Genomic DNA, 25,444 nt, shown 5'->3' with positions numbered 1-25,444 from the left:
GAACTAGAATCGTAAATTAAGAGACATTATATTGAACTACAATTCCAAGCTTTCAGAAATCATTTTTATTATCAGGTAAAGCTTAATTTGGGGTAGATTATTAGATATTGAAAATACGAATGTATTGTTCTCTAGTATGAAACGTGAATGGTTAATGAAGTAACAAAGCGTCTTTATCACACATTGGTCTGAAATATTTGTTAATTTATCAAAAGACTTAAACTATGTAAAGACAATCACTATATATTATTATAGGAAGAACTAGCAGACCCATGCGAATTCTTTGAGCTGCATTTCTTTCTGCTCTCTGTTCGACTGATTCATGAGCTCTTTCAACACGTGCACATCGAGTCTTCTTGCTACGGGTATCGAGGTTGGATATTTTGGGTGGCATTTTAGTAAAAATAGTAGACAAAATAAAGAATGATTTGGAAGCGACGTTAAGTGGTATAGGTAAAATATAACATGTATAGTGTGTAGTCTAAGAAAATATATCACATTAAAGTGTGGCGCCATCTATGAGGTGCAAAGGACAAAATTTTACAGTTCTCTGTAAAGAAATTCGCTCAAGGCGCCATCTGTTCCAGACTTATGAAAACTACGATTAATAACAACAATCAACATTTATGATCAGTTTATTATTTATTATTCAGACCAATAATTTAAATAATAACTATCCTATCATTTAAGTTGGACCAAATTACATATATATGCCAACTTTCATGAATATCAGATTTTACTCATTATAATATACGATTTCTATTAGCATCACATGTGTTTACAAATTTTGTCTATTCTTTTTTACTAAGTGCAGATTTCTTGGCATGTTTCCATGTTGGGCCTCTTTTCTCAAGCATAATACCAAGTATATGTTACTCTGCGTCTTTTCCCTTTTCCTATATTTGCATCCCATATACTCTTCACCCATACACGTTCTTCTTTGTGGAGAACGGTAACAACTTCTTTGTTTTCTATTTTGTTAACTCTACAGTAAAAAATGTGTACTTCTTCACGGATAATGTATACATAAGCAAAGGTAGATACTAAAGTTTAGCATATTCTATTGCACCGTAAATATGCTTTGCATGAATGACACGTTTTTAAACTATGGGTACAACAGTCGAATTTTATTGTGTTGGAATTATATTTCTCCCTGCCATCACAACTCCCGTTAATGTTCTCGGTCGCAAATCCCGTGTTATTTCAGTACTACCTCATGTTCTAAACACTTGATTAGTTATTTCTGTCTTGTGTGTTACCGATTCATCAACTTATCCTTCCAACTGCCATGTTTCTTAAATATCATCTAGTCTATCCCAGATTCAACTGAAAGTGTAGTAGGCAAACATGGAAATGTATGACTTGTATATAAATTAGCGTTTCCAAGTTGAAGAAAATAAGCCACTGTTCTGGAAACCTTATAAAACTGTTTTTCAACCACAACCTGATTGATACATTTACCATTGTGATATGCATAAAACAGGCAGCAATGCTTAGCTTTAAATAAACTTCATCACTTTCAATCATTGAATAATTCGACCTCACTGTTAATGGTTTTTGTTGTAGTGTCAATTTCGAAAGAATTGAATATTTTTTTCATCTTCTATTCTATGAATCATACGCGGTTTTGGAAATAATCCGCCCTCGTATATTTCAGAAACTCGATGCTCATATAAATATTTGCTTGACTAGGCATAATCAGCTATTGGTTTCATGATGAGTAATAAATATCAATAATCAATGATCGTGCTATAATTGTGGAATTTATCATAGACTGTAGGATGCAGATAATTTTGCAACAATACATAATCGTATATTTCCCAAAAGTTCCCGACTATTAATAGTGCTCTCATAAAGAGTATTATATCATACACTGAACAACTTAATTAATTTGAAACCCTTGCATAACTCTTTGACACAGTCGACTGCAATGTTTTGAGAATCCTGAATGATTGGATTAATTTGTTTACAAGTTCCAAGTCCAAAGTTGAGCTACTTCGTATACTTTACATATTCATTAACACTGGAAAACTGTCAGCAACCAGTTGGTAGAACAGAATGGACTTATGGAATCGAAGACTTTCATTCTTGATCATATTATGAGAAAAAGTGTATTATTTCCGTACCGCAAAACTTTAGTAATCAGGACATTAGTATGCATTCTCATTATGAGAAAATCTTTAAGTTAGTCAACATATATAAGGGTTACTACTTAAGTTTTGATACAAATAGAAAGAGTTATTTTTAATTGGATATCGCTTGTTTTTGAAAATATTCTGTTAAGATCAATACATATTTGCAAGCGTTTAAACCAATTGTCGAAGCATTTTTGCAATTCCAATGGGGTTTCTACAAATCATACATTTTAAACGGATCAGCCTCTTCTTAAGGTGCAGAAAAGCGTTGAACTTGAATGTATTTTTGAACTGCAAGTCATATAGAGACAATTACATAATTCAATATAATAAAGTGTTAAGCATTTTTCCATTTATTTAATGTTTGTTAATTCATTGATACACTTAGTCTTCATTCTATCACCTATTGTTGTAGTCATCGAGTTAATAAAGTTTTTTAAAAAAGTAAATCTTTACTTTTGAAATATAACTTGCAGGAATAAGAAGAAATCATTAGATGGCAAGGTTTCTTTCCCAACGCTTCTTCACATTTCTTCTATACATCAAAAAACGCTTTACTAGGAACAACAGCAACAAAACAATCACTATGGTGTACAGCAAAACTTTTACGTCTCTAAAGTCGTGCACTTCTTGCTATACCAAGAAATTAGAGTTCACTACTTCATATTCTGACAGTTCTTGATGCTGGAACTCAGAATTTTCCATTTTTTAAGTTATGTTTTTGCTTTCATTCCAGTAGGATCGCTATGCAAGGTCGGGATTATTAAAATAACTTAAAGACTTTTCTCAATAACGTATATTTTAATAATAATCAACTCTCTTCACCAGCTTGCAATACGCCGATACCACATCCGGCAAACATGCTTATGTTTTATAATATAGAATAATGTAAGTACTCATGAATCACCCTCTTTGAAGGTTAATCTAACAGTGATAGCAAATATGTTATGTCTGCTTCATGTTGCATTTAATAGTGTGATGAACTGGACTATTACAAAGAAATATATCTTTGTCCACTGAGATAAAATAATGATAAGAAGATGCCAGACATCAGTATTTATTTCTGACGATAAATCCTAATTGAAAAAAAACAAAAAATCCTGTGCTGGTACAAACATGCGTATGAAATTAATTAATGGACTGAAAAATTGACAAATTTCAATAGAACCATCGACTCATCCTCAAATTATTTCCATCAAACAAACTGATGTTTCATAATGGTGACCGGTGACCAATATACAATAAAATAACATGATCTGGTGACAGCAATACTTTGAAACTCTATCTACAGTCAGACATTATAGGCCCTAGTATTACCTATCGTCAAATCTACTAACGTATTAGTTTTGCTCATGAACCAAGAGAGAAAGCTACGGTGCATTGTCGCCTCCCTCACCAATGAGTGTTCATTCACTGGTTTTTATTTTTGCCTTATGATTTCTCACTAGGGAAGAGTATGAACGGAGGTATGCTAACTATTGGTAATGGCTGAAGGGTGGGCATGAATTCTAGTGTCAAGCAGGAAGAACATACCCGAACTCAAATTATTAAGAGAATGGTAGTGATCAGAAAAAGAGAGTGAGCTCGAATGACCCTCTTCTAGAATATTTCTTTGACTGATAAAAAACAAGATAATAAAGCAATTAACTAAATATGTTTGACAACGAAGATTTCCCAGAAAAGAAAATGATTACAAAGGGACCTGAGCAGATTAAGTCATAGATTTAAACTGTAAAGGTCCACGTCTCATTGACATTCAAATTTTCCAATAAATACAAATATGTTTTACAAAAGTTGACCACTACATACCGTAGTATGAAAAAATGTTAAACCAAAATACTTGAGGCACAATTAAAATTTTCTAGAATAAAAAAAATTTTCAAGAATAAAATAAAACGAAAGAATAAAATACTCAGTATACATTTTTTAACATTAACGAGGTTTTTGGTATGTTATGGAATAAGGCTTGTCTGAACTCTGCGAAGAACGGTCTAAAGATTTCGATGACTCATGGAGGTGAAGAAATGTGTGCTACAACTCATGACGATTTTTAATCCGTTAATTTAAGATAAGGATGCACCAACTAGGCGGGGATATTTCAGGTAAACGAAGAGATAGTCCCAGTACATAATACAACTCGTGTCGGATTCATCAAGAATATTACCTAGAGTTTAGTACCTAAGCCACTTTGTACAGCTGGAAAATACAAATATTGAAACTTGGAATTTACTAGGTAATAAATAATATAAATTTGCGGAAGCCGTTATATGTAAAATTTCATACAACATAATAATGCACACTTGCAATAGATTAAAATTCTACCTTCAATATTGCCACTAACCTTCGTCAGATTAAAATAACGAATTGATTGCTCCGTTTTCCATTCCTCAAACGGATTTTATGCTAAGTCAGCGATGAAACAAATTGCTTGTAATCAATTATTTCAAATGTGAGAAATAGAGATTACAAAACAGTGACTTAATTCTTTGGTACTGCTTAATAGAAGGATGTAAAGCAAAGTGCCATACCGATGGAGGTAAAATCGCTTATAAACTTTTATGTTCTATGTTCTAAGTATCATTAATTACAACCGTTACCCTAATAATATTTATATAGACTAATTTCGTTTTTTCAATAAGTATATTCATTGTGTTTTCTCATTTTTGGAATGCTACAATATCGTCGATATTGATCTAGAATTCTACATAATAATCATTTGGCATCATATGTAGAAACATGCACACAACATATGCGAAAGATCTGCAAAGAATGTAAATTCTAAAAGTCAGCAACATTTTACATGGATGGTAGTTTTAAATACTGTCCAAAGTACCACTTTCCAGTTGTTTATCACATGGCTTTCATAATGAACATTATATTCCGTTGATCTTTTGCTTTTTACCAAAGTCGGTCAAGAAAATACAAACATTGGGATTAGTTTTTGATTATGAAAAGTTTGATGCTTCAGACAAATGGCTGCAACAAATATTTGATTTACCTTATATCTCTCCTGAAAAATTGAGTCAATGCTTTTGGATAATTTCATGGCAGATATGCTCAATAGTTGAACTGATTCAAAAATGGCCGAAATTTGTTTGTATCTATGTTAAGGAAGTGTGTTTTGTTTACCATTCTTTTCGATGTAGTGCGGATAAATGATTTCGTGTCCATATTTTTGCATTATTTGAAAGCTCTACGTGAACCCGGAAATCGATTTGTGTATCCTACACACTTAGATACGACATCTCGCTCATAGAAACTTTGTCAAAATGTTATTTTAGTATTGATTATTTTGGACATTAACTGTAGTAAGAAATCCTGAATACACTGTCACACCACTGTCTGACGAGTGTCTCGATAACCAATTTATCTTCTTCAGAGACTGAAGGTAAACTGAAGTAAACAGTGTGTTTGGTATGAATATTACCAACGGTTCCAGAAATTCCAGCATAGTTATAGTAAGAAATATTCCACCATAACCTACACTCACATTTTCTGAAGGAGTTACCATTTAAATCAAGAATAATTGCTGAACTGTGAATAAAACTCAATATTCTCACATCTCTCAATTTTGATATTCAAAATTGTCGAGAATGGATTATTTCGTCTGAAGTATTTAGGTCATGATTCATAAGATATAATGAAAAGTAGCTGGAAATACCTAAAGCTAATGAAAGGCTGTTTTACGGAGAAGAAATACCTATAATAAAAACTTGTTGGGAGTAAAATTGAATATAAACGTGATGAAACAATTAGTTAATACCGGGGGAGATAATAACAGAACATTTTTCACAACATGCCGGTAAAATAGTAACCCATTTTATTATTTCCTAATTTTCCCAAAATTTACTCAAAAAATAATTTTCATATTTTATCAAAGAAACTGAAGGTAAAAAATTACCGGGAGAGGGAAGAATGGAAAATTTTATAAAAACTCATAGAAGAAAGATCAGGGAATGAACTAGAAGAAATGAAGGTCAAGAAAATTGAAGAAATGGAGGAAAAAATGAAGAAGAAAGAGATGAGCTAATGAAAAAAAAATAAGAGCAAATGTATATGGTTAAAAGAGAAACGATACTACCAGTTTCGTATATTAGGAAACGAGAGCAAAAGAATCAAATATTGTGAGGAAAAATAGGAAGAAGAGAAAAAATAAGAACAGTGGAATAAATCAATTGAGAAAAAATGAACTTAGAATTGAAAATACACATTTTTGATACGCAAATAACAATAGAAATCAGAAGCAAACAAAAAAAATAATAAAAGATTAGATCCTAGTAAATGAAAATATTTGCAAAATCCTTAAGGATGTCAAGATCAGAAGATGTTCGATGTCTACTACCTACTGGTGATGAAGTAGAAATATAATTAATTGGACCAGTAGGGGCATTTCGGAAGCAAGAGGAATTCGATACATGAGACATTTCTTATCGTTTCTGCAAGGAAGATAAATATTCCAATTGTGTTAGCTTCAACCTGAAGATTCCCCGTTCTGTTATATCCAATATCCAATATCCAATTTTTTTTTAATAGTTCCACAGATTCTCTACGAGTCGCCTCAGCTTACCTTTTTCATTAATTGAAATTCTTCGATTCAGATGCAAAAAATTGCGTTGTTTAGCGAAAAAATCTCTCGGAGCTTTCCGTCTTCCGCAGGCAAGTTAACTTAACGACGCCAAAAACCCAGTTGATATTTTGGTTGGGAAACACGGGGATAGATCAATAGGTCGAAGTGTTATCATTACAACTTCCATGCCTTATGACATTTAATATGATTTAGTTTAGAAAATGTTTGCGGTTTGTTTCCACAATCGCTGTTCACGATTACCAATTCAATATTGGTTTCCACATTCTGAGTCAAACTGATGGATCTTACTATCTTCTCAATTTCATGATCGCTAATAAGGGTTTTCACTTGTTAATGCTGCTATTACTAGCTCAAATTCTCCTAAATCCACCATTATACTTCAAATTAAAAAATTCACATCTAAACAACAATTGAGCTAACATTTTGTCGTGGTGGAATTTCACTATATTGGTACCCAGCAGCTCTATTGGAGCCTATCTAGAACAAATGACACATCAACATCAATACTTGGTATCTATAGAATTCACAGCCCACATTGCCAGTATTTTCGTCTATATGAAAATTTGAAATAAATTCGTATTGGGATCATAATTTATTTCGCAATACCATGCTTTCAATCGATGAGACTCTCACAATCGAATATATTAAAAATGAAGAAGTGAAATAACTATTGATTCAATTTACTTTAAGACGTGTTATGACTATCAAAGCTTATAGTTGAGTTGTGGGCTTGAACTTTTTAACCTCACTAGACAAACTGTGTGTTTGAACCTAGCACGTATGAGTTCTGGTCACTCACCGATGACTTAGTTTGCAGTTTCTTTCTCACCCATGCTTTCCTCCATATCCGTAAAGTCTTATTTGTAACCATGCTACTGCGAATATGATAACCACACTTTTATCTACATCAAATATAGATTCTGGGTCCATTGGTAGATTTGCTGATCTTATATGGAGAGAGTTAGCCCCGTCGATGTATTTATTGCATGAATGACGTGGCACCCAAAGAAGCAGGACCTTGCAGTCATCAATTACAAGTTCTTATAGAACTTTTTTCACTCCAGCACAAGTCTAGAAGACATCATTTTAGCAGTAATGGCTTAGATGGTAGCTCTACTCTCTCATATGTGACATTATCGTATTGAAGGAAATGGATATACCTATTTGTTATGGCACATGAGATTCGATTATAAAACATAAATTTTGTATATTTCACTGGAATGCAGAAAATCGTGAATAATTTAAAATCTAAACAAAAATTGTGGGTATTCAGTTCAAATATTAAAAACCAGTTTCAACAAAAGTACACTGAACAAACTATTTTTTCCCAATAATTTCCAGAGCAGTTCGATAATTTCCAATATTTATTGTATATATATATATATATATATATATATATATATATATATATATATATTTGTTTGGTTAATATTACGTTTTGAATGAAAAATTGATAGTTCGTATGATATGTTATTTTTTCATTTGAACTAACAGAAATATTTTCAGTTGAATAATGAATAAATATAGAGCGTTTCAAGTCATCCTAGCAATATAGAGATGAAACTTTAATAAAATAACAGGAAAAAACTCATAGTAAGTTTCCATATATCTCTAAGGCTACTTAAGAAATTTTCTATAAATGGAACAATCCGTACATTCCTATATTTTGAAATATGTTCACTAAGTGAGATGTGAATCAATCAAACGTTACCGCTGTTTGAAAATTAATCTTAACACCATTATTCTAGTTTGGACTCCAATAAAATAAGAATTGAAGTCAGTTTTAGCATATTGTAACATTCCATGGCTAAAGTTCTGAGGATCAAATTTATAATTTCACACTGAAGACCTTATTACACTACTTATCACATGCTCGCTATTCTTGTTTTGTTCGCGACGAATCTCAATATGCAATTAACTCACACACATACACATACACACACATACAGACACAACACACAAACAGACATACACACACGCGTGAGAAAGCCCGTCCCTATAAATATCCACCCTCGGATAAATCCGAGGATCGCTTTCTTTTACCGAAATTTAGCAATTTCACAAGAGCAAACGTGTTAACACTAATAGCTTGGTTGGTGCACTTTCCATCGCTCCACTTTATCCATGATAATGAAACCTCGTCCTTTATCCGTTTCTCACGGTGTTATTCAATTGATAGTGGATCTAATTTTTCCATATATTTGATACTCAAATTTGGAGATCACATCACTCATTGCGATACCAAGACCAAGTTTATTAGTTACCTACGGCAAGTATCTTAAAGATCTTTCACAAAATCTAACATTTAATGAAAGACTGAAAGTGTGTAACTAAATAATATTAATTTTTGTAGGCTAACTTCTTCAAATATTCTTGATATTATTATTAACCTATACCCATAAGAACATTCTATGTGAAATTAACATCTTTCTTATCATCATATCACTCATTAAAACGATTATAACTCATTATATCATGATCTTTTGTTGAGTTCGTTTGGTAATTCATTGACTTCTGCTGAATTTTCAGCTAAATCTTCTCCATCACTATCAAATCCTACAATTTATACTCCTGCTCAATGAGCAGAAAGAAAGTTCTTAAATCCTACCCGTCAGAGAACATCAAATATCGGTAAAACCCAAAAAACTTCTGACCTAATGGGTGCCAAAATGCTGAAAAAACTTCCCAAAAGGCGGTTGTGGTATTAACCACAATTGTACAAAGTAGTATTGAGAACAGGCTATTCACGGTTCATGTTCATGTTCATGTTCAGGTAGCCCAAATCATACTAATTCTTAAGCCAGGTAAATTTTTTCAATTAGTTTTAGATAGAATAATAGTTGTAATCGGTTTCTGCAGTATTGTAGAAATATCTTACAAGTGAGCTATACATTGAATCTTTTTATAGTTGAGTGAAAATAATATCGAAGATTTTATCTCCAATAGTAATCTGAGAATAACTGTGGACATTAGCTCCATTTTGTTTCCACAATGCCTATATTTGTAACTCGACGACGATTATTTCATCGTCAGCTATTTTCGCACTTGATTCTTGATTGCTTTCTCATTGACGGGTTTCTTCAACTCACTAGCTATCTGGTTGTCTATCACGATCAAGATAACAACAAGAGCTTTCACATAAATACTCTGATGAAAAAATACAACGATTGAGAATGTGAATGCTCAATGGTCAGCTGAGGCGAGTAATTGATGCCTTTATATTGTCCTTGGTTGTTAAGCTAAGCACCTTCAACTTTATTGTTATACGACCTGCCGTAAATAAACACAGAACTTTGTGGCGATGAAAAGAAAGTCTTTTATCGGTACAACACTAGATATAACTATTTGTCAAAAATGGCCAGATTTGATTCACTTTGAGAAACATTCCTCAAAACATATTCAAAGATAAATTGAACCTTTATCAGATTGTAGACTGGAGTAATTGGCGATGCCAGAATCTGGATGGAGACTGTAGGTCAATGTCCTGCCATTTTGATGGACAGTAATCGTATGGCACTTGTGACTGTTAATGATAAGGATTCGAAGGTACACATTATTGCCAAAAACACTAGTTACAATAATGAAAAATTGATAATGGTGCCATCTGGTACACGGATAACTCTTGGTTAAACAGATTGGCTGGAGTAGACCTCAACGGATGACACCCCAAAGTAAATCGTTCTCGGTTCGAGAATATTCTATCCGAAGTATTGGTTATGTTTGAATTTAGACGGTTGATCCTGGTTCGGTACCATAAAAGCACAGTAGTCTTGATATGCTCAATAAGAGAGCTACTATGATAGTCATAACGTTCAATCTAATGTGCTTTAGTTATAGTAAAACAATGCAAAAAAATCCTTTAGTGATAAGTGATAGCTGAGAGATCGAGGTCCTGTGAGTACCCAGATACTTGGACAACGAGGACACCGAAAAGGCTGATTCGCTTTCCTGAATCGTATCGTTAGAATCATCAGTAGACTAAGAACCCATTTCACGATTGGAAACACCTTACATAAAACAAAGTAAGGTACACATGAGTCAGTCGGTATCTTAAGTTATCCACTTTAACAACTGCGAAATATGACCGGTAACTGGACATTTAAGCGGACATGGACATATTATAGGTTCAAGGTTGAGCTGGAATGCCGCTGGTGCATGGAGTAAGAAACTGCACACCATGTTATCGGGGAGTACCCAGAACTCACAGATGATGTGTAAATATATCTGCAAGCATCACAGTTTGCCCAGTGACATTAAAAGTGTCAAAACATGGCGTCTTATAAGCTCTCCCAAGGAGATTGACTTTTGGTGGTTTTAAGTGAGACACGACTAACCTATCAGAAGGCTTATTGGCGAATGGTTCATAACCGCAACGAAAATACGAATAAACTTAATGTTAGGCTTTATAATGACATATATCATAGAGACCAGATCCGGGTCAGCGAATAACGAAAGTGGCTTCAAAAATAGATACAATTTATGATATTTGATGCAAAGAAGTTATGGAAAGACAAAATATATTTGATCATTGACGAAAGTCTTGACTGAATAACATCCAGCAACCATAATATCGTGCGGTGGAAAATATAGAGGAGATGGTGGATACAGCAATATATTGACCCTTAAGACTCACAAAATTGTAGGAAAAAAATTTCTCGATAATGAAACAGCAGGAGCATCATGAAAAATGTCAGGAATCTATGGAAATTTGGGGAAATTGATTCGGAAAATTCCGTTTTATATACGTATGTATTCCTTTAAATGAGTTGAGCAAACGAAATTTTCTATTCACACTTTCATTAAATTTCATTGAAATTTCAAGTATGCTGTTTGTCATGCATTCCTCTGTTTCACATGAAGTTTCCTATCAACAAAGTGTATGATAATGGCGGTGAATCGTACTTTAATAATTGATCCAGCTTTTATAATCATCCTCAGTATTTTCAAGAAGCAATTTTATCCCCCGGTTATGTTTTTCGATTATATAGTATCTTTGGACTTTTCCATGAATAGCTGAGTGGCTATAGTCCTTCACTCTGAAGGGGTTATTTACCAAAATGTATGAGAATAAATACGGTCGTTGTAGTGGTTAGTCGACAAAATTATGTTCGTGCTGGAAAATAGAAATAAATTGCTTCACGAAAGTTTAGGAAGTTCATAAATTCGGAGATTGTGTTTCAGCACGTTACAATTTTTCGTCACGGAGTGTTTATATATTATACATTACATGATTTTTTTATATAAGCGCTTATGTGTCCTTTTTGTGGAACAATTTTGCAATTTGAAACAAAATGAAAATGATATATAGTCAAAAACTGATAAGAAATTCTTAAACACACAAATGGAAACAGCACTCAGAAATTGAAAAATAAATCAATTTGTAAACTGATTATATAAACAACAGAACTAAATGTGTTGTACTAGGTATAGTATCTTAGTCGTTATGTCTTGAGATGAAAAAATATATGATTAGGTTGATGTTCCCACCAAATATATTCTATTTAAAACTGAACTTCCATCCAGTAATTTTTGATATATTTATTGGATATACTCGTAAGAGGTTCAAAATTTTTTTCAACAAACAGCTATGAAAAAATTACATACATTTCTATGAAAACGTAGATTAATTAGAATCGAATAGGCTGGTGGAAGCAGCTCATCAGTCTGTTATGAGTGGTCTGAAATACCATAAATAGAAAATATAACTTTGTTTTTAGAAACTATTAGTACTAATTACAAAATATCAAATATATGACACGCTTGTTATAGCCGTCCTGCTGACAGAAATACGCCCTGCTATAGCTGTCATATTTTTATAGGCTTTAGGGGTCAGATCTGTTATAGCAGGCGTACATGCTTAATAAGTATATGAGACCATATGATAGTCCCACCAGGCAAGTCGTATTATGTGTTGCAGCCCCTCATAGCCTCTAAATAAAATATTCTTCTGGAAGGAACATAACCTACATTTACTCGCATTGGACCTTAACATTACGTGTTGTGATGTATTATAATTTGTTTTATATTGTTGACCTTTTTAAACTTGAAGCTCTTGTGCTAAGACTAATGCAACCTTATCTAAACAGAGAGTACCATTTATTTATAGAAAATGATTACAATGGCGTGAATCTTGCAAATAGACTTCTGCAAAACCAAACTCATGTGACTGCAGCATTGCGCTCTAATAGAAGAGGCAATCCAACATTGGTCGTAAAAAAGAAACTGGGTCGGGGAGAGCACATTTGGAAGCGCAAAAAAGTATATGAGTCAAAGTGGAGGGATGAGCGCGATGTATTTGTTCTCACAACGGGTCATTACCCAGCATTCGTAGATAATCAAAATAGACATGGTCAAGCAAAAACAAAGTCCATTGAAGTTGTTGAATATAACAAATTTATGTCAGGAATAGATAGATCCGACAAAATTATTTCATATTATTCGTCATATCAGTTTGGAACAGCTATTTTATTATTAAGAGACCAACTAATAATAACAAGTTGCAGTTTATAACTTATATAACACATACCACGAACAGATAATCATAAACAAAAATCCTATTTTCTGCAGAAATTGCGCAAAACCGCAAAAGGAAAGAGACGAATCTAAGATGCAAGATATGCCAAAGTAAGCCTGCTCTCTGTGTAGTTGCATGTTCGAAAATTGGCATCTTGGTATAAATAACTAATTTCAAAATTTTTGGTAGTATTATAATCAATAAAAGAGTTCAAATCGCTTAGTCCGTTCCTTTTTATCTATGACCGCTGCGTCCTACCCCAAAAGAGGCTTGTCCCGGGTGGCAAGACGGCAAAACAGTCCTCATATCTTTTCAATTATATTTATTAGTGGAAGCAATATTTTACGCCTCAAAAAATCTAACAAAATACTTTAAAAAATAACTTTGAAACGTGAGTGACAAGATGGGGCCGATTCACAGAATACGAGTGTCCATCAACGTGTCAATACAATAATACTTATTTTAATAAACGTCGGTATAATTCCTGTTCAGCTTTATAGACTTAAATCATCTGTTAACTCTTACAGGATCAAGCCTTTTCTATATATATTGATTATCGAAATATGGTAACTATTTTTCGTAATACAAAAACATGAAAAACCATAAGAACACTCTTCTTCTAATGCATTAAGTCGAGCAGGCCAAAGAGTTTCAGAAATACTCTTAACTTTAAATTTGTTCGTTGCACTGAGATCTCACAACGATGTGTAGATATAGTAAAGAAATTGTATAGTTCTTGCATAAGTATAAAAGAAGTCGACTGCTTCTGTTACCCATTCAACTCCACCATGATCCTGCCAAATTTAAAGAACGGTACAAGGATCAAAATCTGCTAAAGGATTAATTGTTTTGATTAGTACCTGAAAGCCTCAGTATATATCTGATGTTATTGAGATGTAGTAGTTTCAAATCGCTTCCTATATATAAAATTGATTTCATTAAGGGAAGAAAAAGTGAAGAACATTAATCGATAAAGACTATAATTGATCTATTAAAAAATCAACATCTTACCCACAGAATAGGGAGTAAATTAATTAATTTAATTATAATGCACTGGGAAACTGTTAAATTCATTCAAGGAAAAGAATCTTGAACCGTTTTGAGAAGAAAAAGTATTTGAAATAAAAAAAATTCTTGGTTCAAATTTTTTCCTCTTCAGACGAGTTTACTGCTTTTCAGTGCTTATCCCATAGAAATGTTTTTTATAGAAACTAATTTGAATAAATTTTTGTTAAAGATGGTCTTTTCATTTTTTGTCTCTATAATTCTAGCATTTCAAAAATTTTGTTATCCTTCAAATTATGTCGTGTTAGGCCTTAGCCTCACAGACCTAGGCTTAAATTCATCACTGAGAATAACCGATCTCAATGTGCGGATTTATTAGATCACGTGCAGGTATCGCAGTGACAAGAATCATTTAAATAAGTTATGTTGATAATGATAAGCTAGAAAATATATTATAAAGGCCATTCGGTGTCATGGGTACCAACCGCTCGCATGGTTTAAGACATCCTGCAAGCCAATAGAATGTGGAGTACCCAAAGGCTCAGTACTAGGCCCTATTTTGTTTCTTCTGTTTATAAACGACATCCCCTATCTCCCCCCTATCTCTCGGAGCAACCCTGATCTCACGGCACTTCATAGGACCATATCTAGTGACCTAATCACCCTTAAATCATCTTATCTTCTATGTCTCAACGTTTCTAAAACCAAATTTCATTATATAAAAATACATTGCTGCTTTTTTTATTAAACAACATCACCATTGACGTCGTTGAAATTATGAAATTCTTAGGGCTTGTGAAATTGTGAAATTCCTTGAAATGGAAGTTACATATTGCCGCTTTATCTAAAAAATTAAGTTCCTACTGTTTTGTGCTGAAATCAGTTTCGTTTCTAAAGAACTGAACTTATCTATCTCCTCAACAGTTTATTATGCCCTTGTTGAGTCGCATCTCCGATATGCCCTTCTCGCATTAAACAGGGTTCACTGTAAGGACTTCCTCAAAAGATTAAAAATTCTGATTCTTCCTTCCTTATTAATCTTTGAATCTGTTTGCCTAATTCGTGAGCACACTTCTCCAATATCAGAAAGGTCATTGCACGGTCATATCCACTTAGGAACGCGGAGCACGGCCTTTAAAGTTAAAATTATGAAAAATATAATTGTAATATGTGGAAAGCAAGTAGAATATTGAAAGAACATAGTAATATCTTAAGGTGTGGGGATTTGAAGCATATAATTTCGGAATAAATTCAGCGAGTGAAATTGAGAAAGAGGAAAGTTATTCACCCTGTATCACAGTTTATTTTTTATAAAATAAATAAAAGTGGGAAAAACTACCTATTCCATAAATTTTATTAACATACTTTATAACATTAATATTTGTGGTTCTAGGATCCAGATCAATATTATGAATAATGGTTGAAGCTCATTTTATCCCAATCATCATTCTTAAGGAATATTTCAACACGGTTCAGTACTTTATTTTCATCAACTTTTCAAGTAAATCAAGACAACTGAGTCATTTTTATTGATGGCTGTTTCTTTTCTTCAAGCTGTTCGTTGACAAAGGTAATGGATTTTCGTCGTGCCGTGTAGCGAAAAAGAAATACTATAATCTCGGAAAAAGTTTAAACTGTCTCATTTTTCAGGATTTAAACTGGATGATTCTAATAAATAAATGCACTCTGCAACAAAACGAAATTACCGAAACATCACGCAACTAATTCTAGGGACTTAGTAATTCGGGATCCTATTACATTTATCAACTGAATATCTTCTAATACGAGATTATTCTTTTGTCTATTTTTTGTTACTAATAATTAATGTGGAAAGTTATTAATGATTAATTGCCTACCACGTATCATCATTGGCTGTAAAGAAGTCGTAAATAAACTGCTCCACATAAGTTGAGGATTATTGACAAATATACAGAGTGAGTTTATGTATGGAACGCCTCATTTATCTCGGAAACGGCTTGTACCATTTTTATAAATTTTTTTGTACAAGGGGGCCGGTATTACAGTGCTATCTACATTGTTGTCACAACTTCCCTTATTTCGGAATAATAATGAACTTTGTTATTCTAAACGGATCACCCTATATATTTTGTGTCTTTAGAAATATTGATTATTTTTCATGTCTATACCCAAATGTCATAATTTCGGAGTTATAGCTACATTTACACTATCTTCACCAAAGTTACAATAAATAATATTGTTCTTGTATATTTACGAGTAGATAACTACGATTGAATATGAATATGCCTTAATAATTTAGATGTTAATACGAATTCTGGAAAACATACAGTGAAAGCGATTACAGCAAAGGCTCAAATGTTATCCATTTACTACAATACAACAAACCATGCGATTTATATAAAACTTTGCAATACATACCTGACTGCTCAATTCTTCTTATCTTTGTGGTAATACTGTCTTTTAATTCCTGAATATTGGCAGATTTTGTTTTACAAACGATGTTTTTCAAGTGACCCCACAGGAAATAGTCAGAAGGGGTCATGTCGGGTGATCGCGGAGCTATTCGATAAAACCACGCCTTCCAATCCATCCTCTGGGAAACACATTATTTAGGTATTGCCTCACCACACACGCATAGTGAGGTAGGGCACCATCTTGTTTTAGCCAAATATTGTCGTTTGGGACATTGTTATTGTCTGAAAATTTCTGAAGTGGCCTCATTGCGAAACATAACATTATTTATTCCATTAAGAGGTCTGCAAACTCTTCATGTCTATCAAAATCGTCATCTGACAACTCTTGAACCAACGTTACTTTGTATGGATGGAATTTATTATCACGTAAAATTTTCATTACGGATGTTTGCGAAATATCAACTTCCCTAGTTATTTGTCTAGTACTCAAGTTTGGATCTTCTTCTAACAGGACACAAACAACTGAAGATTTGTTTTCAGTTGATGCAGTTTTTCTGAGCCCTGAATTGGATAAATTTTTTACTGAACCCATTTCGTTAACCTTTTTTACTAATTTACTGACAGTAGATCTTCTTATGAGATTTCGATTAGGATATGAGTTATTAAAGATATTACACGTTTCTTGTTGACTTCTATGCCTATCACCATATCTTAATATCATCAAAATATTAATTCATTCTTTTTCAGATAAACGATCCATTGTAACTTTCAATAAACTTCAACAATAATAATTCATTGAAACGTCAAATTTGTTATTGTAGCAGTCATAGCCACCTAAATGTATTATTTTAACTTCGGCGGAGATAACACAAATGTAACTATAACTTCGAAATCAAGGCATTAAGGTAGAGGGAAAGTTAGATAAGAAATAATAAGGATGTCAAAAGCGGAAAATACACAGGGTGATCCATTTGAAATGACAAAGTTCATTATTTTTCCAGAAAAGGAAATATCTAACAACAATGTAAATACCACCATAATACTCACAAGACCTTTATAAACAAAAAAGTTATAACAATCGTATAAGCCGTTTCCTAGTTAATTAACGCGTTCCAAAAATAAAACTCACTCTGTGTAATATATTCGAATATTAATATTGTCTATAAAGGAGGCACGTTTTATTTGATTCGTACTCATTTGTATATTGTGTTTGAAATAGATTTGTGTACCGATAAGACAACCGTATGATACGAGGGTTGCTACTGACAATAAAAACAAATATATATAATTCAATATGACTTTATTATTTTTCAAAATATTCACTATCAAGATGAATTAAGCCAATTGTCGAAGCACTTTTTCCATATCGATTGAGGTTCATCCAAAACATGTGATTTGAACGCCTCAACTGCTTTTTCAAGTGTAGAAAAACGTTGACCTCGCAAATTATTTTCGATTTGCAAGAATAAGAAGGAATCATTGGATGCTAAATAGGGACTGTACAGCGGATGACCCATCAATTTGATGTTTTGAATGTTCATGAACGTTTTTGTTTGAACTGGTGTGTGAGAGCTCGCATTTTAATGGTGGAGAATGAGTCTTCTATCATTGGTATCGCTGATCTTCTCGCACATTTCTGAAAAACAAATTGCTGGTTTAATATTCCGAATTGACTGTGCTATGTTGCTCTAATGGAACGGTTTCTATAGCAAAATTGAACCAGTATGTAGCATGCCCAGAATTAAATATTATTATTAGAATAGAAGTCGTTTACACAATAGAAGAGTAGTAAATATCAAATTATTGCGGAATGCGGGAAAAGATGATATCGATTTTATTTCAATTGGCAAGTGATTATGTATTTTTTTGCATTGTAAATTATTGAGCCCTGAACGTTGAGTACATCGCTGTATCAACCCTCACAAGCTAACTTCTGTTGGTAAGGTATGACTTGAACCATGCGAGATGTGTTCCCCTGAAACCGTAGTACTGCAATTTGTTGATTAAAATATTATGATTAATACAATCGAAAGCCTTAGAAAAATCACAAAAAGTTGTTGCAGTTGAGTGATGGCTGTTTAGGCTAGAGTAGACATTATCTAGGAGGGAGAAAATAGCATCAATTGTGCATTTATTACTTAAAAACCCAAATTGATGAGTGGTAAGTATTTTATCTTTAAACAGAAATGATAAAAGCCTCTATCTTTGGATAGATTACTAATGATAGCGGATAGCGGATAGCATTAACAAACGCAAAAGAGATCAAAGTTTTGATATAAAAATGAAAAACGTTAAATTATCCGTAAACATTTTTTATTATCTAAATATACGAATACTGGACAATAGTCAAGCATCAACAAATTAATTAATTAATTAAAAGATATTATAGTTTTGACGAAAAACCAGGAAAATATTTGCACCTGAATACCTAAACTCATGATTTTGAATTTTTGGTTGATATCTCAGCATTGCTTCAAGAATAAAAATTAAAAGACCAAAAGTTGTTTTTGCAAGTTACACAAAAATTTGAATTTCTAATGAAAAAATGATATAATGAATTATGTATACATTCTTAACTAAACCTGGGCGAATATTAGACAGTAATTAATCATTAACAAATACACATATTATCTGCAAAATTCCTTTAGTATCGCAGCATTTATTCAAGAATTGGATTTTTTTTTAAAATTAGTTTTTGCAATTTAATTGAAAATTAGTTATGTGAAAAATGCCATAAATAATGCATAAAAAGATAGGGACTCTGACCTGAACTTAAGCGAATATTGAACAAGTCAAGTAACGACACATTCAAAATAAACCATAAAGAGAATGAACAAAATATTCGCAATAATACTTGAACTTTTGTCAATAGTCAAGCATCAACAAATGCAAAATAGAATATAGTTTAGAAGGAAAATCAGGGAAATATTTGCACCATAACTTAATATATCAAAATAAAAAACGCCCAATTCCCCATAAAATTTCGTTGACATCGCAACATTCCTTCAAGAATAAAAAATAAAAGACCGAACTGTTTTTTCTTCAATCTATCAGGAATTATGGATAAATTTTGCACAATAGTTAAGCATAAATAAATGCATAAATTATCCGCAATCTTCTTTCAATATTGCAGCATTTGTACAAAAATCGAAATTATGGAAGCGAAAAATTTATTTTTAGAAATTTATTCAAAAATTTAGGGGTTAAGTGAGAAAATACTGTTATGAACTATGGATAGATGCTCAACTAAATGGGAATGAACAACATCAAATGCAAAATAGACTATAGTTATAAGAATAAAATCAAGAAAACATAAACAATAAAATCAATAAGCTTTCCTTTAATTCGTAAGGGAGTTTTGAGGTTATGTATATATAAGTTTTTATAAGAATGGTTTCAAAAGTTCTACCAATCCTTAGTACACGCTCTGGAAGTGAAATTGCAGGTTACAATTCTCTTGCCTCAAAGCTGTATAACTTTTATTTTATTCCTTTATAATGTTTTTAAATCACAATAAACAAGTACATACAAATGTTATCTCTATCACTTCTTTGGTTGAGAGTCTAGTTTACTGTATAGAGTATTCTAAACTATGTTATAACTCTTCAAATATCAATTGCAGTTGATAAAAACTTATATAAAAACCCTTGCCAGCAATTTTATTTGGTCTATCTACCAAAGGCGTATATATCTCGTGTTATATATTTATTATTTTCATAAATACTTTTGAAAATATGTATAACTTATGCGAGAAAGTATTCGTTAAAAGGCAATCGAATCCTTATAAATTGGACGGTATTATACGCCGTTATTTATTCAGATGTGGTCCTACTTGGAATTTGGAAAAAAATCATTATTATACCTCGTTAACTTACTACAACTGAATATTAAAGTATGAGTCGTAAATAGACGAGTAAAATGGCTTACCTGCCTGTAAGGGCGTTTGGATTAAACAGGATACCAGACGTGAACTGAGCTCTTGTTGCACCCTATTCGTTTTCTTTTCTGCAACCTTTGCAAATGAAATGACAGAAAAAAAACATTTCAATTCCATGATATCTTTATAAATAATCATTGTAGACAGAATCGTCTGAACTAGAGTCATCATTTGATTGAATTATGATGGGTTGTAAAGAGGGTGGTGCCACATATTCATCTTCTTTTTTGGTTAGCCTTACGAGTTCTACAACCTCTTTACTCAGGTGACTGACTGGTGACTGATTACATTTTCACAATTCTGATTTTAAATATGCAATAGTAAGGAGGTAGTCTGAGAAGAGTATGACCCTGTTCTAATTCAGGAATTCTTATTATGATTGCATTATCAAATTGCTGATTATTTTTCTTTTTTAAACATTCGAATATATTTAAAATTATTTGCTCTATTTGTATATCTTAATCTTTATTATTGAATTCGTACCCGTCTTTATTATTGTTTACGATTCGATGTTTTCATTGGAGTGGAAATGATGAGCCTACGTGGACTGACGGTTTGTTAGACGTTTACCGAGTTTTATATGGGAAATAAAAATAATTTTTCATTCTTCAATTTGGTATGAGTGCCGTGCGTATTTATGAAATATTGATTGATCCTGGCATAACTGTCTTCTACAATTGATATTGAATAAACTATACATACTACTTATGTATTCAGATATATCATTATTACACATGTCTATAACAGGGTAGATCACATTGTATATCCAATGATTGGTTTTATACATAAAACGAATCAGATGATGAAAGCGTATAATAATAGTGTTCCACTATCAGGTCTTTACATTTCGAAATTAATTTCACCTTCTTCTATATTCACTGATTACTGAGACATTGTGAATTTCATAATGGAGCCTTTTCAGTTCCGGCGACTTATCAAAGACGGTTCTCGAGAGAAGTAATGAAAATCCTTCTGTTTCGTGACGATGATAATTTCATTATCTGAGTCAATAACTACTTGTGATAAATTTCAGATGATTAGTTCAAAAAAAATTCGGTGTCATTAATTACTGTTCAAATGATATGAACTAAGCTTGTTTATCACTTGATAAATTGTGAAACTTTCACCATTGATAAATGCTGTGGATTCAGTTATATAATTCATCACTTGCTCCATTTAATATATTACGAAATTTTTCTTTGAACTTATTGTTGAACGACTTCAAAGAGGCCTTCAATAACGTTTTGAGCTCTTTGTAGAAAATAAATTCTACTGTATACAGATATAATAGTTGATGAAATACTTATTATACCAATTAGTGTAGCAATTGAGGGAATACAAGTCAATGACCCACACAAGTTCCATAAATCTAGAATGAGATCCGATGGAGTGAAACTCGACAATTAGACCAAAAACATATCGACAAACGTCACATAAAGCAGCAGAATCGACAATAGTATGACGTCGACAGCTTACTAACATGCAAGGTCAGATAGTAATAAGCAATACGCTCCGTTCTTCTTTGATGTTATGTGAACAAATACAGGAAGCTCTTATAAGGGCAAGAGATGAACGTGTACAAAACGATTAATACTAGTTTGAACTTTATCGAGTTAATAGATTGTAAGTAGTCTTTACTTTTCTGCTATAGTATTATGGATGACGTTATAAACATCAATGACATGACTACAGACTTGGTCCTAATGCCACTTGGACCTCCAAAGAATTCAGCAAGTCTACAGAAAATAAGTTTCGCTGGCTTCAGAAGGGCGAGTGTCGATGGAATATGAACTACGCAGCGGAAGACTTTTAACTGCAGAGACCGATGGAATATGGATACAATTCGGGAACTTGTCAGTTCAAATTGTTTATCAAAGATAAAAAGCTGAGGATAGTTGAATTTGAGCTACAACATCTTCCATTGGGTTTTGACTAATGAGTTGAAGATGAGAAAGATCTGCTGATAAACGGTTCCGAAAAACCTTTATCAGGAATGAAAGGACATCAAGACGAAAACGTGTTTTGACTCCTGCAAATCGCTTAATAATGATCCTTATCATTTTAAAAGTATCATCACTGGTGAATAGGGCGCACGAAAACAATACGCCATGGAGAATACAAAAAGTAGAGATGAGTAAGTCAACTAATAAAAGCGGCTAATTTATGTCACATATTGAAGTCTTTAACCGCGAGGTTTTTGAAATATTCCAACGGGGGTATGTGTGTGAAAAAAACACCAAAAACGATTAGATTCTACATCATGACAAGGTGCCTTGTGACACAGTTAATTTTTGAACCAATAAAATATTCCTGTGGCTCCTCAATAAAGTAAAAGTCATCATTCACGAGGATGTATTGATATATAGTTAGCCTAGACCAGTTCCATGCATAAACAAAATATTGCGTTACCATAGCAATGTACAATAACTTCTTAGAAGTGTCAGTGTAAAGTTTGACGTCAAAAAAGTAAACCAGAGTTACGCAATAAAAAAGATGTCCACCAAATTGTAAAAATCGAAAAATTAGAGTATCGAGCCATCATCAAGTACCTGTATTTAAAAGGGTTAAGAAGTGAGAACTTTCATCAAGATATGCTTGATACCCTTGGTGATCAATGTCCATCGTATGCGACCGTGAAAAATTGGACTGCAAGCTTCAAAAGAGGTTAAATTTTTCATTGAATATGATGACCGATCGGGAAGGCCAGTTTCTATGTTAGTCTCCGAAAGTATGGATGCAGTCATGACATGTTTTTATCAAACCGTCGAATTGGGCTAAAACGGATATGTGAAGCACTGAATAGTTCATACGAACGCGTTTATCATATAGTTCATGTCAATTCGGATATGAGAAAAATTGCTGCATAATGGATCCCCAAAAGTTTGATGTTGACTAAAAGCGAGCAAGGGTAGAAACATCGCGTTGGATCTGTGCTCATTTTGAAAACGATGTAGACTTCTTAAACCAAATTGTTACTATGGATGAGACTTGGGTACATTTCTACGATCCAGAAACAAAGTAACAATGGATGAAATGGCGACACCCTGGATCTTCAAGAACTAAGAAGTTTCCTGTTCAGAAATCTGCTGGAAAAGTTCTTGCTTTAGTTTTTTGGGATTGCTATGATTTATTTCTTGGATAAGGGTGGAACAATAACTGGAGATCAGTATTCAACATTACTGACCACTCTACGGGAAAAAATTAAAGAGAAAAGACGCGGAAAGCTCTCCAAAGTTGTTTCGTTTTTGCAGAACAACGCCCCTGTACACAAAGCTCTTGTTGTCATGCAAAAAATTTGTGATTGAATCACTCGAAAACCCCCCTTATTCACTAGATTTGGCTCCGTCCGTCTATCATCTCTTTCCTCAACTGAAAAAAAAAAAAAATTTAAAAGTCGTAAATTTCCTTCCAACTAGAAGGTAATAAAAGCTGTGGAGGTCTGGTTTGCAGAGCAAGAAGAAACATTTTTTAAGGTCTAGAGACGTTGCAGGTTCGCTGTAATGAACGTATTAAATTAAGAGGAGAATATGTTGAGTCATAAAATATTTTGACATTGAAATTTTGTTTGTTTCTATAGTAGGCTGAGAATTTTTCAACCGTCTTCAGTGTTTCCATGGTACCCAAGGGTATTATTTGATATTGTTTATCTACTTAGAAAAAATCACTTAAATTCCAAACATCGTAAAGAAGCAGATGGTATCATCAAACATAGGTTTTCATTACACAATGCATCAAGTTATATTCCATATTTTTTCACGATCGCCCTATTCTTTTCGTTTACACTTCACATACTTCAGAACTTTCCGAAAACTATGATTCCGGGGTAGATATATCACTTATCGGGTGATTGTTATATTGCTGTAAATTTTTATCATCAATGAATCTGTAATATCTCAGTTAGTTTTAAAAATCACTTTTAGCTGCAGAGGCCTTGAATCAATTTTATCTAACAATTCCATTTAAAACTGAAAATAGATTGGATATATGGAAAAAAAATATGAAAACAAACATTTTCTTGTAAAACTGTAAAACACATAATCCAATTCACAAATATCTCTGTCTTGTTTTTTATTGATGTGAATTATATTTAGCTGGAATTGTGTTTCAAATCCAACTGGACTAAATGAATAATTGAATAATTTCAATCAAGCTTGGCCTGATAACATCCAAGTGACCAATTTTCAAACTTGAGGTTGTTAATTCTAACGCTCTTTAGTATACAAACGTAACGAATTTATCCCTTGTTTATAAATTCAGTAAGGTAATGTTTACTTTGCTTTATAATCACAATATAGACAACGTCGTCCTTATGGGATGTGATATATGCAGAAAGGTCCTTATCACGTCTACAAACCACTGTGAATGACCATCCCTCTCTACCCAGCTTATAGTGGATGAAATTTGATAGCATCTACATCAAGTTGGTGTACGCTAATAGCACCCTCGATGATAATTTCGGGTTTAAATTGACGGAAGACGCTTTCTCAGCAATCGAATATTTTGGGCTAAGGAAGGGACAATGAGTTGATATTTAACACTTGAATTGGGAGACACTGAATCGTAACGATAGAGTTAAATAACCCAATTCACGGCTATGTAAAAACTACCCATTAACATAAAATATAAATAAATGGAGTGGTTTCAATAATCTGGCTACTGTACTCGTTGGATTTCAAGACTATTAAAAACACACAATGCGTGTATATGCTCTTGTAAATACTATATTATTGTATAAAAAAGCTATAATTAATTATATTTATGGTCGCTAGAGTCACTTCAATACAAAAATACGGGCAAGTAATTTGATAAGTTAATGTAACTTCAAGTGTATAAGAGGCATATAGAATCGCTTAAGTAAGACGTTGAGGACCA

At 32.9% G+C, this 25,444-nt stretch overlaps 1 protein-coding gene across 1 annotated transcript in view; it reads left to right on the top strand.

The window, feature by feature from the left end:
• The window catches only part of LOC130444259 (neuropilin and tolloid-like protein 1), a 699,554-nt gene that overhangs the window by 279,185 nt on the left and 394,925 nt on the right, over window positions 1–25,444 (top strand). The window lies entirely within an intron of this gene.

The sequence above is a fragment of the Diorhabda sublineata genome, chromosome 5 (assembly GCF_026230105.1).
Source record: "Diorhabda sublineata isolate icDioSubl1.1 chromosome 5, icDioSubl1.1, whole genome shotgun sequence".
NCBI lineage: Eukaryota > Metazoa > Arthropoda > Insecta > Coleoptera > Chrysomelidae > Diorhabda > Diorhabda sublineata.
This window is presented reverse-complemented; position numbering and strand designations above follow the sequence as displayed.